The sequence below is a fragment of the Adiantum capillus-veneris genome, chromosome 28, assembly GCF_014529385.1.
Source record: "Adiantum capillus-veneris isolate H3 chromosome 28, ASM1452938v2, whole genome shotgun sequence".
NCBI classification, from domain to species: domain Eukaryota; kingdom Viridiplantae; phylum Streptophyta; class Polypodiopsida; order Polypodiales; family Pteridaceae; genus Adiantum; species Adiantum capillus-veneris.
In genome coordinates this window covers 46,034,442-46,047,300 of record NC_140958.1, presented here as the reverse complement: position 1 = coordinate 46,047,300, position 12,859 = coordinate 46,034,442, and positions in this window count along the sequence as shown.

The following is a 12,859-nucleotide window of genomic DNA, read 5'->3' as shown; positions in this document are numbered from 1 at the left end:
GCTAGCAATAAATCTTTGGATGTTGATTTTGATGAGGAAGATGATGAAGAAGAGTATTGAAGTGAAGAAGAAGACAATGGGGATGATGGCAGGCATTGAGGTGGAAGATAGAAACAGTAGTGATGTAGACATTTCTTCCTTGTTTGATGAATACAAAGAGGTTTTTCAAGGTATCAAGGAGGTTCTTGGCTCTGCAAGCTCTTAACTGGGATGAAGAGGTTTAGGTTAATCCATCAATAGATGAGGATGCTATTGGGGCTATGCTTTTTTAGTGAGGTAATAAATCCCACTACATGAAGCCTATCTATTGTGCTAGCAGGGTGAAACTAGTGGTGGAAAGAACCTATACAGAGGTTGAGCTCATTATGGTGAGTGTAATTTATGTATGTAAAAGGTTTAGGCATTACCTTCTTCCCAAAACTTTCACATTTCTCACTAGCTACACTCTTCTACCTCAATTGGGAATAACCTTACTTTGTCAAAGAGACCAATGAAGTGGATTGTGGAGCTATAAGAATTTCAATTCTATTTTCTTGTTGAGGAAAGCACAAGGGCTACATTGGTTGATTTTCCTACTTATAAGGAAATCCCTCTTCTTATCAAGGAGGATGGTGTGAAGAAGAACAGGTGTTGTAATTTATGATCCTCAAAGTTCTTTGGTAACCAAAAGGAGTTTGAAGTTTACAACACAAAGCAATAATGAAGCTAAGTATGCTACTTTGGAGAAAGGACTACACCTTTGCCTTGAGCTTGGTATCCATCGTGTGAGGGTAAGAGGTGATGCTCTTTTTGTGGTTAAGCAAGTACTTGGGTGTGGAAAAGTAGGAATCCAAGGCTTAAAAATATATGTTTTCAAGTGAAGAATCTGCTTAAGTGTTTTGAAGCTTGGAGTTCAAGGCACATGGAAAAGTACATCACAAGATTCAATTGTCCAGTACTATGTGATAAGGGATGATTCTCCTCTTTATTTGGGAAGGGAAGCTTTGGAGAGGAAAGAAGAGTCTCTACGAAAGACCATGCTTCCATCAAAGTTTGAGAAATCAAAGAAGTATGCTTTCCTTCCTTGTCCCAAAAGGTATGTGCTGCTTGATCATACCTTGTATATGAAAGGGGATGATCTTTTGATGAGAAGAGTTTCATGAAAATAAGAAATTTATAGAATTTTAGAGGAGAATCACAAGAGTAGGCTTGTGGTGGTCATTTTGCTTCAAAGACCACTTTGCATAAGCAGGAAGGATATGCGTGGCCAAACATCCAACGCGATGTTCATCATTGATGCACGTCTTCCAAAGAATGTCAAAGCATGGAAACTAGGGTTCTCAAATCATACTTTAGAGGCACCATTGTGGTGCATGATGTGTTTGAGAACTGGGGTATTGATGAAATAGGTCCTCTACCTATAACAGCTAGAGAAAAATGTTACATACCTATAGCTTTGATTACCTATCCCGGTGGGATGAAGCCAAAGCTGTCAAGAAAATCACAAGCAACGATGTTTCCTAATTTTCATATGAAGATATTTGATGCAAATCTGATATGACATTAGAGCTCATTTTTTACAAGGTCTAGGTTTCAAGGGAGAGCTAGTGGATTATCTATGTGAGAAGCTTCATGTGCACCACACATTTACTAATCCCTATTATCCCCAATGTAATGGAATGAGATTAGGTTTAATGGAGAGCTCGCAAAGATGCTTACAAAGATGAAAAAAATTAATGTGAAGACATGGGATCTAGAGATATCTTGTGCTCTAGGGGCTTATAGGATTGCCATCAAATTAGGTGTTGGTTTCTCTCCCTTCCACCTAGTTTTTGGCAAAGAGGCATTGCTCTCTATTGAATTGGAGATACAAGCTTTAAGGCTGATGTTAAAGCCTGAAGATGAGCCTCATGATGCACTCAAAGAGAGGACTTTATATTTGCAATATGCACAATTGGACAAGTTGCTTGCTTTTGAGCATTATGAATAGGTATTGAAGAACAATCAAGCAAAGGAAAATGAGAAGATGAAAGACAAAAACATTAAGAAGGGTTACATGGTTCTTTGTTACAATAGAAAGCTTGATAATACTTTTCAAAAGAAATTTCAAATTAATTGGCAAGGTCCTCTCTTGGTTTTGAAGAGGTTTCCAAATGGCACATATCAACTTGCTAACTTGGATGGTACCTCACACAAAGCATGTGGTGAGCTATACATTGAAGAAGTATGTTGCAAGGTTGATGAATGTGGTTGAGGATGGATATTCATTTGAAGATTTTTTTGATCATGTGGCTGATTATGAAGATGAATTGAATGCTCCATCACTTGGTTTACAGGTTTTGTTTTCCACTATTGATCATGAATGATCTAGCAGGTTGGGGTGTTGCAAACTATGTTGCGTGCATTTTGGACACCCCATTTTTGTAAATGTGTGCATATGAACACTGACACATGAAGTAAATGGGTGTGTTTCTTTTGTTTGTGTGTTTTTAGCAAGCACATGTAGATGTAGTGCAACTCGCTAGTGTATCACCATCTGTCAGGTTGCCTTGGGTGATCGTAAATGAGTTGTCTGAATTATGACTTGTACATAACTTAAACTCATATAGAAACATAAAAATTTTCAAAAAAATATAAAAAATTTACAATTTTTTGCCCGTTGTGCCTTCTTCACGCCCTCGACTAGCCTTTCCTATTTGTAATTAGGCTATGGCAGCTTGCTGTTTGCGTCCAATTTGCACATAAACGTGCATAGATTTTAAATTTGTGGCCTTTAAAACTTTTTGTGGAAAAAAATAGAGATCATTTTTGAGGCTTAAAAGCATCCCTTTTGGAGTTGTGTTTTGGGAGATACAACATATTTCCCACTGGTTATAGGATATGGCAACCCACATGCAATTTAGTGTAGGGTAATTTGTGGAAGCTTGCTTGTTTGGTGGTGTGCTTACACTTCAAAATTGTGGTTTTGAAGAATTATTTGGTGAAGTGGAAAGCTCTTTTTTTCAAGTGCATTGGTTTGTGTGTGCTGTAAATGCATGCTAGGATAGGTGTTTCCTAGTTTTTGTGTTGGTCTTTTGGGTGGGTGTGTGCTTGTAAATTCCAAAGGGATCACTTACCTTTGAGTTGTACTGTTGTGAAAGTTATTTTGGTAAATTTTTGGTGTTGAATTGTGTCTTGAATAATTGACGTTATAATAGCAAAACTTTTTTCAAAACACACCTTGGAATGATAACAAAAAACCAATTGATTAAGTTCACTACGATTCACAACAATAAAAATGTGTTTAACAAACAATAGAGCACAATCTACATATGGGTAGAAGCATGTTAACGTGTCACTGAGTATGTTGTCTTGGACAATGCTAGTTACAGATGGGCAAGTCCTTTTAATTTCAAATGTTCCATAAAAAAATTATTTTCCCTCCTCATGTGCTTCTGTTTTTAGTTACTGAAGACGACGTGGGGAGTCTATGTGTGTGTGTGTGTGTGTGTGTCAGACTAGCAGGCGGTTTGCTGAATCTTACTCTCTCTCTCTCTCTCTCTCTCTCTCTCTCTCTCTCTCTCTCTCTCTTTCCTTGCATCAAGCATCCCTCCTCAGAGATGAGTTGTCAAAGGTGAGCTCTTGCTCTCGTTCTGACACAGACCTACAAATATGGAGAACCAGCAACCAACATTATTGCCACTAGCTCCAATGCTGAAAATGGAGCCATACTGTAATGTGATGGTAAGCAAATCTTATGTGTTGCCCACCCACTTCAAATGAAGTCATTGGTTTTGTTGGTCACATCTATAGTTTTGTGAGGGCATTTTTTCATTGTATGTGTGTATTACATCATCAACTGTTGACAGCTATACATTTAAGTGATTTTAAGTAAGCAACATATTATGCACGTCTACAGCTCTTAGGAAAAAGCAGAAGAGAGCCACTATTGGCAATGAATTACAAATCCCAAGATCCAAATCTTTTTGTAATCAAGAAATTTGAGAGAGTAAGAAAGAGGAAACAACGAAAGCAGATACAAATGAAATTTGAGCGACTAGCATCATGCCCTCAACGATGAGGAGAAAAAGAAAATATCCTCCGAGATTGTGAGAGATTTCAAGAGTAGGACTTAAGGTTTTAGTATAGAAGCAAAGTGGGAAATCTAGAATCTTGTTGCTCAACATCCGCATGTTTGGGTGATCCATGATGAGTCTTTCAAGGAGGAGGCTGCTGTACAGACCGCAATTGTCTCCAATGTCCACAGCACACTGGCTACCGTCAAGAAACCAGGTTCCAATGAGGAGTTGTTTTTGAAGAATGCAACATTGCAGAAGATGTTGAATTCAAAGGAAAACATGCCTATTGCAAAAATTGCCAAGGTCCTAAATGTCAACCGTCACACCTTGCACAATTTGAGATCATGACAGGCGAAGCCTAATGTTGATGGTCGATTGTTTTCATTGGTTGCATGTCACAGACAACATCGTCATAGCCCTATCACATATGAAATTAAGGAATTGGTCTACACATTTTGGAAAGTGGAGACTCGCGTTTCACCGAACAAGAAGGATGTTTGTCAAAAGAGGATGGGGGGGGGGGGGGGGGGGAAGCTACATAGAACACCGTGTGCACCTTCTAGACGAGCCTCAGGTGATCAATCAAATACTTGTACCATACTTATGCATTTTATGCATTGCATCTCTAGTGCATAGTAACTTGTATATGCTGATCAATAGCATACTGATCTGTAGACTTTTTCTAGTTAGCATATGGATTGTGCTAGTTAGCATATTGACTGTGCTAGTTAGCATATGGAGTATGCTAGTTAGCATGCCTTGGGTTCTAAATAGCATACAGAGCTAGTCGGTTAATACAATATCTATTCTAATTAACATACTTGGTATGCTAGTTAACATACCTAGTATGCTAGTTACATACCTAGTATGCTCAATTGCATGATAAGTACGCTGTCCACAACAAAAAGTGATTATGCTAGTTAGCATATGGATTTTTCTAGGTAGCATATGGAGTATGCTAGTTACTAGGCCTTGAGTTCTAAGTAGCATACAAAGTTAGTTGGTCAACACAAAAGGTATGCAAGTTAACACCAATTATGCTAGTTAACACCTAGTATGCTCACTAGCATGATGGGTATGCTATTTAAGACAAGGGTTATGCTAGTTAGAACTAGCAGTTGGGCTGGGTATGCTAGTTAGCATATGGAGTGTGCTGGTTAGCATATGGAGTATGCTAGTTAGCATGCCTTGTGTTCTACCTAGCATACAGAGTTAGGTAGTCAGCACAAGATGTATGCTAATTAACATCATTTATGCTAGTTAGCACCTAGTATGCTCAATAGCATGATGGGTTCCTTATGTGTATACTAGTTAGCATAGTGAGTATGATAGTTAGCATATGGAGTATGCTAGGTAGCATATGGATTGTGCTAGTTAGTGGAATTGGAGATGATCTCTTTATATAGCTGATTCCAGTGTTAGAATTTACAGCTACTAGAAGTCGTCAGTTCAGTCATTGAAATTGGAATGGAATATGGAAAGTGAACTGGAATAGTTAATTGAACTGAAATACTCTACTAGGACTAGAAACAGACTGAATGACTGGAAAAGTGTTTCAGGTTCATATTCAAAGTTTATGAAGAACGAGTACAAGGTTTAACAGATTGAAGCCCCATTGACTACTGTAGTAATGATGACAGAGTAGAATTACAAGTGAAGAGACTGTAACTCAAGAACAACTTCGAAGACTAGAACCAAGAGACTAGGAGTAAGAAGTCAAAAGGACAAGCAGCCCAAAGCACAATCAACCCGATTACAATGTAATGGGTCCTATTTATAGCCTCTTGAGGTTACTGTGGTAACCATCGTGGTAATTATTGGCTGGTCCACTGTTCGGCTTATTGGAGACAGTTCCCGCCTGTTGAGACTATCTCCGCCGTCTACATCCTTCCCTCCTTTCTTGAATTTTGGTAAGACTCCAAATTTTTTGAAAAAAATCCACCGTCTGATTCTTCTGAGGTGTTGAGGAACCTCTTTGCCTGCTTACTGGGTTGGCCGATGTTTCTCATGAGTTGGCCTATGTTCCTCATGATAGCACTCTTCTGAAGTTGCTAACTCTCCTGGTATTGCTATCTTTATACCATACTTCATGCTTGTTGAGTGCTTGACACCCCTATAGTTGTAATTTCAAGGGTGTCCAGCCAAAGAAACTCCAACAATTTACTGGGAAAATCCTCCGTCTGATTCTGAAATTGGCTGGAAAAATCCACCGTGTGATTCTGAGAACGGCTGAAAAAATCCACTGTCGGATTCTGAGATGGAACTACCCAGTATCCTTCCACTGAACCCACTTCCTCTTGCCCTTCGATCGTGTTGGTATTTCAGAAGTCCCAGTGCCAACATTGTGCTTCTGGATAAGCCTGTAAATGGCCTCCTACTCAAGCTGATACCACCTTTTTGTAGTCATTTCTACTTCATAAGGCGTGAGAGGATGACAGGTTTTGGTTTTAGGATCATAGAGCGTGTGTTTGCCTTTTGTTAGACGAGTTTTGGCCAATTTGTGACAATGCAAAGCTGTATGTGTAAAGAATGAGGATGCAAGAGAGCTACACAAGACAAGCACAAAGCACACAGAGATGGAAAGCTTCTTCTTCTTCTTCACAGAAAAGAGAGTACAAAATGACTAAGTGCTAAAGCTGAAAAGTAGCACATATGTACATGCGGTCACTAAGTGTGAACTCGCTAGAAGCGTACTAGGCTGGCACTATAAGTGTAGTCCAGCTGTAGAATCACTGGCAGAGATCCTCCGTGTCAGTCACCTAACGCGCTAGTGAGTAAATTCCGTAAGCGGCCAAGACCCGTAGTGGATGCCAGCTCAAGGTGTAGAGCTCGACATCTCAACACTCCCCCTCGAGCTCTGCATGTCGCAGAGTCCAAGCATAGTCCGGAAACGTCGAAGCTTCTCAGCTCCGAGGGCCTTGGTAAAGATATCCGCTATCTGCTCCTCTGTGCTGACGTAGACCAAGTCGATGTCGCCCGCCAACACTCGCTCTCGAACGTAGTGGTAATGGACCTCTATGTGTTTGGTCCTGGCATGGAACACTGGGTTCCTAGCCAACTGCATGCTGCTGAGGTTGTCACAATGGATGAAAATCTGCTGGTCCACCTGCACTCCCAAGTCCTCAAGTAATGTGCGTAGCCAAGCTACCTCGCACGCCGCAACTGCTGCACCTCTGTACTCGGCCTCTGTGCTCGATAAAGCAACCGTAGGCTGCTTTTTACTGCTCCAAGTAACAGCAGCACTCCCAAAAGAGAACATGAAGCCACTCGTAGATCTCCTATCAACAATGCTACCTGCCCAATCTGCATCTGTATACCCATACAATGCTAATGGTGCATCTGCTGCATAGAACAATGCGTAGTCAAGAGTACCTTGCACATACCTAAGTGTGCGTCGTACTCCATCCAAATGTGGCTTCCTCGGAAGTTGCATGAACTGACTCTCCAAGCCTACTGTGTAGCTCAAGTCTGGCCTCGTGATAGTCAAGTAGATTAGACTACCCACAATCTTCCTGTACATGTTGACATCCTCAACAACATCACCCTTCTCTGCACTCAGCTTTGCATTCACATCCAAGGGAATAGAAATTGGCTTACAATCAGCCATACCATACTTTGACAACATGTCCAAAGCATACTGTCTCTGTGATAGCCATACACCCTCTGGAGTCCTGATCACTTCAATGCCAAGAAAGTAGCGCAACTCGCCTAAATCTTTCATTTCAAACTCTTGTTTGAGAAGACCCTTCACATGGTCAATCTCCATAGCATTGTCACCAACAATAATAAGGTCATCTACATATATGGTAATGACCACAATCCCCACATCACTCTCACGTACATAGAGTGAATGATCAGCATGAGCTCTCCTAAAACCAATACTGACAAGATACTTGGCAATCCTGTCATACCATGCTCTAGAGCCCTGCTTCAAACCATACAAAGCTTTGAGAAGTCTGCATACATAATCTGGGTAACCTGGATCGACATAACCAGGTGGCTGATCCATATACACTTCCTCTTGCAACTCTTCTTATTGGTTGTCTGGTTTGGTTGATTTCAAAGATCTTCCGGGCCATCTCATCAATCTTTCTAGACCAAGACCCCTTCTTAGCCTTGTCTTTGCTCTTCTCATCCGAGCTGCTTTCGGAACTACTAGAGGTCTTACTGGAATCAGAATTCTCAGTAGAAGTACTGCTACCACTGGACCTCCTCTTCTTATGACTCCTTTCCTTCTTAGCCTACTGTTCTAGCTTCAGGCTCGTTGCACCAGATCATTAAATTTCTTTGTTGGTGCAAGCACATACCGTTCCCTAAGATTCTTACTGCAAAAACCATTTAAAAACCATGCCCGCAACCATTTTTCTAATGGTGATTCCTGTATCTGCCTAGTCAGTTCCTTGATTTTCTCAACATAACCTCTAACTGATAATTTCCTTTGCTTTATCTTATCCAGTTCAAAGAGGATATCCTCATCTCCTCTGTTATTTGAATATTCTAGTCGAAAAGCTTTGAGTAGTTTATTATATGATTTGAGTTGGCAAGCTGGGTAATGGTAGTACCATTTCCTTGCTACCTCCTTTAATGTTTGAGGAAATTATTCCCCCCAGTCACCTTCATCAATGTTTTTCAACTCAACATACTGTTCAAAGTCTTGGATATGAACATTCGGGTTATCTTTCTTCCCACCCTTGAACATTGGAAAACAAATTTTCAATGAAGAGGTGTAATCATGTCAATCATCATTGTTTCTGCCTCTTCTCACCTTAAGAACCTGGCTCCTTTTTGAAGATTTCTTGTAATGGTCTGTATCTGCATCCCAGTCAATTTCTTCTGCAGCCCAAATTTTTGTCTCCTCCTTGGCTTTTCTGCTGGAACTATGGCGACTACATTTACTGCCTTTGGCTCCTTCATCCCCATGTGTGGTCCGAGAACTCTTGGCCTTGCGTTCTTCCCTCTCAACCTTTCTTCAGTTAGACTGACTGGAGTGCTGAGAGCGCTTAGCCTCATCAGCCTGACTGTGCTCCTCCGGAGCCTTAGTCTCACTCCTCGGTTCAGTCTTAGGATCAGAATTTCTCTCCGACTCCTATGGGATAGGGTCAGCGCGGTAGGATGGTTTACGACCACGACTGGTTTTGGGTGCCATATCTTCAGTTGAAAATTAAAACTGGGAGAAGCGTTCTGGTCAATGAGCAAACAGCTCTAACCACCATGATAGCCAAAATAGAATTGGAGATGATCTCTTTAGATAGCCAATTCCAGTGTTAGAATTTATAACTACTAGAAGTCTTTAGTTCAGTCAGTGAAATTGGAATGGAATATGGAAACTGAATTGGAATAGTTAATTGAACTGAAATACTCTACTGTGATTAGAAACAGACTAAATGATTGGAAAAGTGTTTCAGGTTCAGATTCATAGTTTATGAATAACGAGTACAAGGTATAACAGATTGAAGCCCCATTGACTACTGTAGTAATGATTACAGAGTAGAATTACAAGTGAAGAGATTGTAACTCAAGAACAACTTCGAAGACTAGAGCCAAGAGTAAGAAGTCAAAAGTACAAGCAACCCAAAGCACAATCAACCCGATTACAATGTGGGTCCTATTTATAGCCTCTTGAGGTTACTGTGGTAACCGTCGTGGTGATTACTAGCTGGTCCATTCTTTGGCTTCTAGGAGATAGTTCTCGCCTTTTGAGACTATCTCCGTCGTCATATGGACAATGCTAGTTAGCATATGGACAGTGCTAGTTAGCATATGGAGTATGCTAGTTAGCATGCCTTGGGTTCTAAATAGCATACACAGCTAGTTGGTTAACACACTATGTATGCTAATTAACATACCTGCTATGCTAGTTAACATACCTAGTATGCTAGTTACATACCTAGTATGCTCAATTGCATGATAAGTACGCTATCTAACAGAAAGTGATTATGCTAGTTAGCACATGGAGTTTGCTAGGTAGCATATGGAGTATGCTAGTTACCAGGCCTTGAGTTCTAAATAGCATATAGAGTTAGTTGGTCAACACAAAAATTAACACCACTTATGCTAGTTAGCACCTAGTATGCTCACTAGCATGATGGGTATGCTATTTAAGACAAGGGTTATGCTAGTTAGAACTAGCAGTTGGGTTGGGTATGCTAGTTAGCATATGGAGTATGCTAGTTAGCATGCCTTGTGTTCTATCTAGCATACAAAGTTAGCTAGTCAGTACAAGATGTATGCTAATTAACATAATTTCTGCTAGTTAACACCTAATATGCTCAACAACATGATGCATGCCCTATAATGAGTATGCTAGCTAGCATATGGTCTGTGCTATTTAGCATGCCTTGTGCTCTACCTAGCATACATAGTTACCTGGTAAACACAAGATATATGCTAGTTAACACTCTTTGTGCTAGTTAACATACGCTGTTGCATGCACATTAGGATGTTGATTGTGCTATTTAACACTATGATTTGTTTTCATGAAAATGCTGGATGTCCTAGTTAGCAATTTGAATATATTGATCATCATTTGGATGTTGCAGGTTGAGTTCTTTGTAGATTCAGTGAAAAACATCCAGATTGCAAGATTAGCATGAGAATGCTTGAGATGTTGAAGCCATTCTTTTGTAGGCGGTTAAAGGATAGATACACATGCTATTGTGAATACCTTGTGCAAATGTCCTTTTTGAAGGACACACTGAACCACATGCTCTCTCGTGATTTTGGGCTACATAGAGCAGGTTGTGACTGTATATGCAGTATCTTTGCCCAAGATGAGAACATTAGCAAGGGTTTCTTGGCTTCACATCACACGTTCAAAGATGTCACACATATGTGGGAGTCCATTCTCTGTCCAAAGCCCACATATGCAGTTTTCCATAGAAGGGAATGCTTGATGGGAGAGTGTTGGCATGTGGAGTGAATATGTTGGAGTTATGCTGCTTGGAGATAGCAAAGCCAGGTGATAGTATTAATGTGAAAGTATTTGCATATGTACAAGCTCAAGACAAGCAAGAAAATAGTAACAAAAGAGAAGATCTTTTGCACAAAGAAATGCAGTGCTAGGAGTTTCTTCAACTCTTGCAGACCAAGTTGGAGCTCTTTATCACTCATAACTATGTGGCTTGATGGCAAGGACAACAATTCAAGGATTTCCTTCTTTCTTTTCCAGATGATGTCGTCATGTCAGTTGTTGATTTTGCAGAGAATTATGCCTTCAAGGAACAAAATGACATTCAGTCATCAATACATTGGCACTCTATTCAAGTAACCATTTTTGTACGCACAACGCACTACCGCAGGGCAGGGAAGGTAGTCAAAGCCATCCACTTCTTCATATCAGATGACAAGGTGCATGACACGTTGTTCGTGCAACACTGCTTGATGCTACACTGTGGCTAGATACAACAAGAGGTGTCACTCCTAAGCAACACTAGGTGTGATTTGATGGTGAGGCCTCACAATTCAAGGAAGCCAGGTCTTTTTACTTTGTTGCAAGATATGGTGGACCTCACAGAGATGGGGATGAGGTGGTTCTTCTTTGGATTAGGGCATGGCAAGGGAGAGCATGATGGTGCATGAGCAATTGTGAAAAAAACCTTGACCCATGAACAACTAAAACCTAATGGAGCTATTTTGCAGTGTGCAGCTGATGTGGTTGCTTATTGCCAAGCCAACCTGTCCACAGGGGGCACCTTCATACTATATTTCAAAAGAAAGGGAATGTGCCTGTGTGTTCTGGGAGGTTAAAGAAGGGGAAGTGAGTAGGGAGGTGAAGTGGAATTGTGCCACTGTGGCAAAAACTCACTCTCTACATGCTTTTCATGGTCACAACCATGGGGATCCAACTGCCCTTGCAACAAGAGCCTTGGCATGCTTCTATGATGCATGCATGCACGAAAGATGTAATCGCTGCGTCAATAAAGCTCACGTGCAGCCTTGGGATTATCATACTCTACTACCATTACCTAATGAGGTTGTGTCAGATTCAGAGCCGGCAGATGAAGCAGCCGCCTACGATGACTTCATGTACGAAGGTCATCATGATGTGTTGAGTAGTGCTCTATGTGCTGGTGACACATTTACTGTGAATCCAGATGCTTCAACCAACGTCGAGGATGTGGATTTCTACTTGGTCAAGTGTGCTGCAGCAAAGGAGAAGGTGGAGAAGGGGTACCTCACTGAGTGGGGCAATGCAATTGATAGAGGCTCATATGTTGAAGGTCTGTATTACGAGCAATTGGATGCATACACCTTCGAGCTAGACCACAAGAAACCCATCATCCACGTACTTTCACATTTGGTACGATGTATTAAAATACCCATGGAGCACGTCCCAGGGAAATGGCAGGTGTACACAATCAACCCAGAAAGCTATGAACCAATCCATAATAGCATGCCCTTCAACTTTTAAGTTGTAATTACTGCATCTTCAATATACTTCTTGCTCGAAGATAATGCAGTTTTATAAAAAACTTGGGTATCTTCTGTCTCTTGTGTCTCTTGTGTGCTTTGTGTATATAAGGCTTTGGTGTCTATCACAGAGGGGTCTCAGTTTAAGAGAGATCATTTGTACAACATGTCTCATTATATAGAGCATCTAAGCTCATCAAGAAAATGTAGAACTCTAGAGAGGTGATCAAACAAGCTCAAAGTCCGCCTCCTTCGATGTCTTACAATTTACACTTTTTTATAGCAGGACTCCATATGGTTTGGGCAGATTTTGGCCCACAAATATAAATGGAAACTGTAAAAGAAGGCACACCTAACTTATAAGAAAGGCATCAGGGTTTGGAAAGATGTGTACAAAGAAGGCGGTGGCTCGC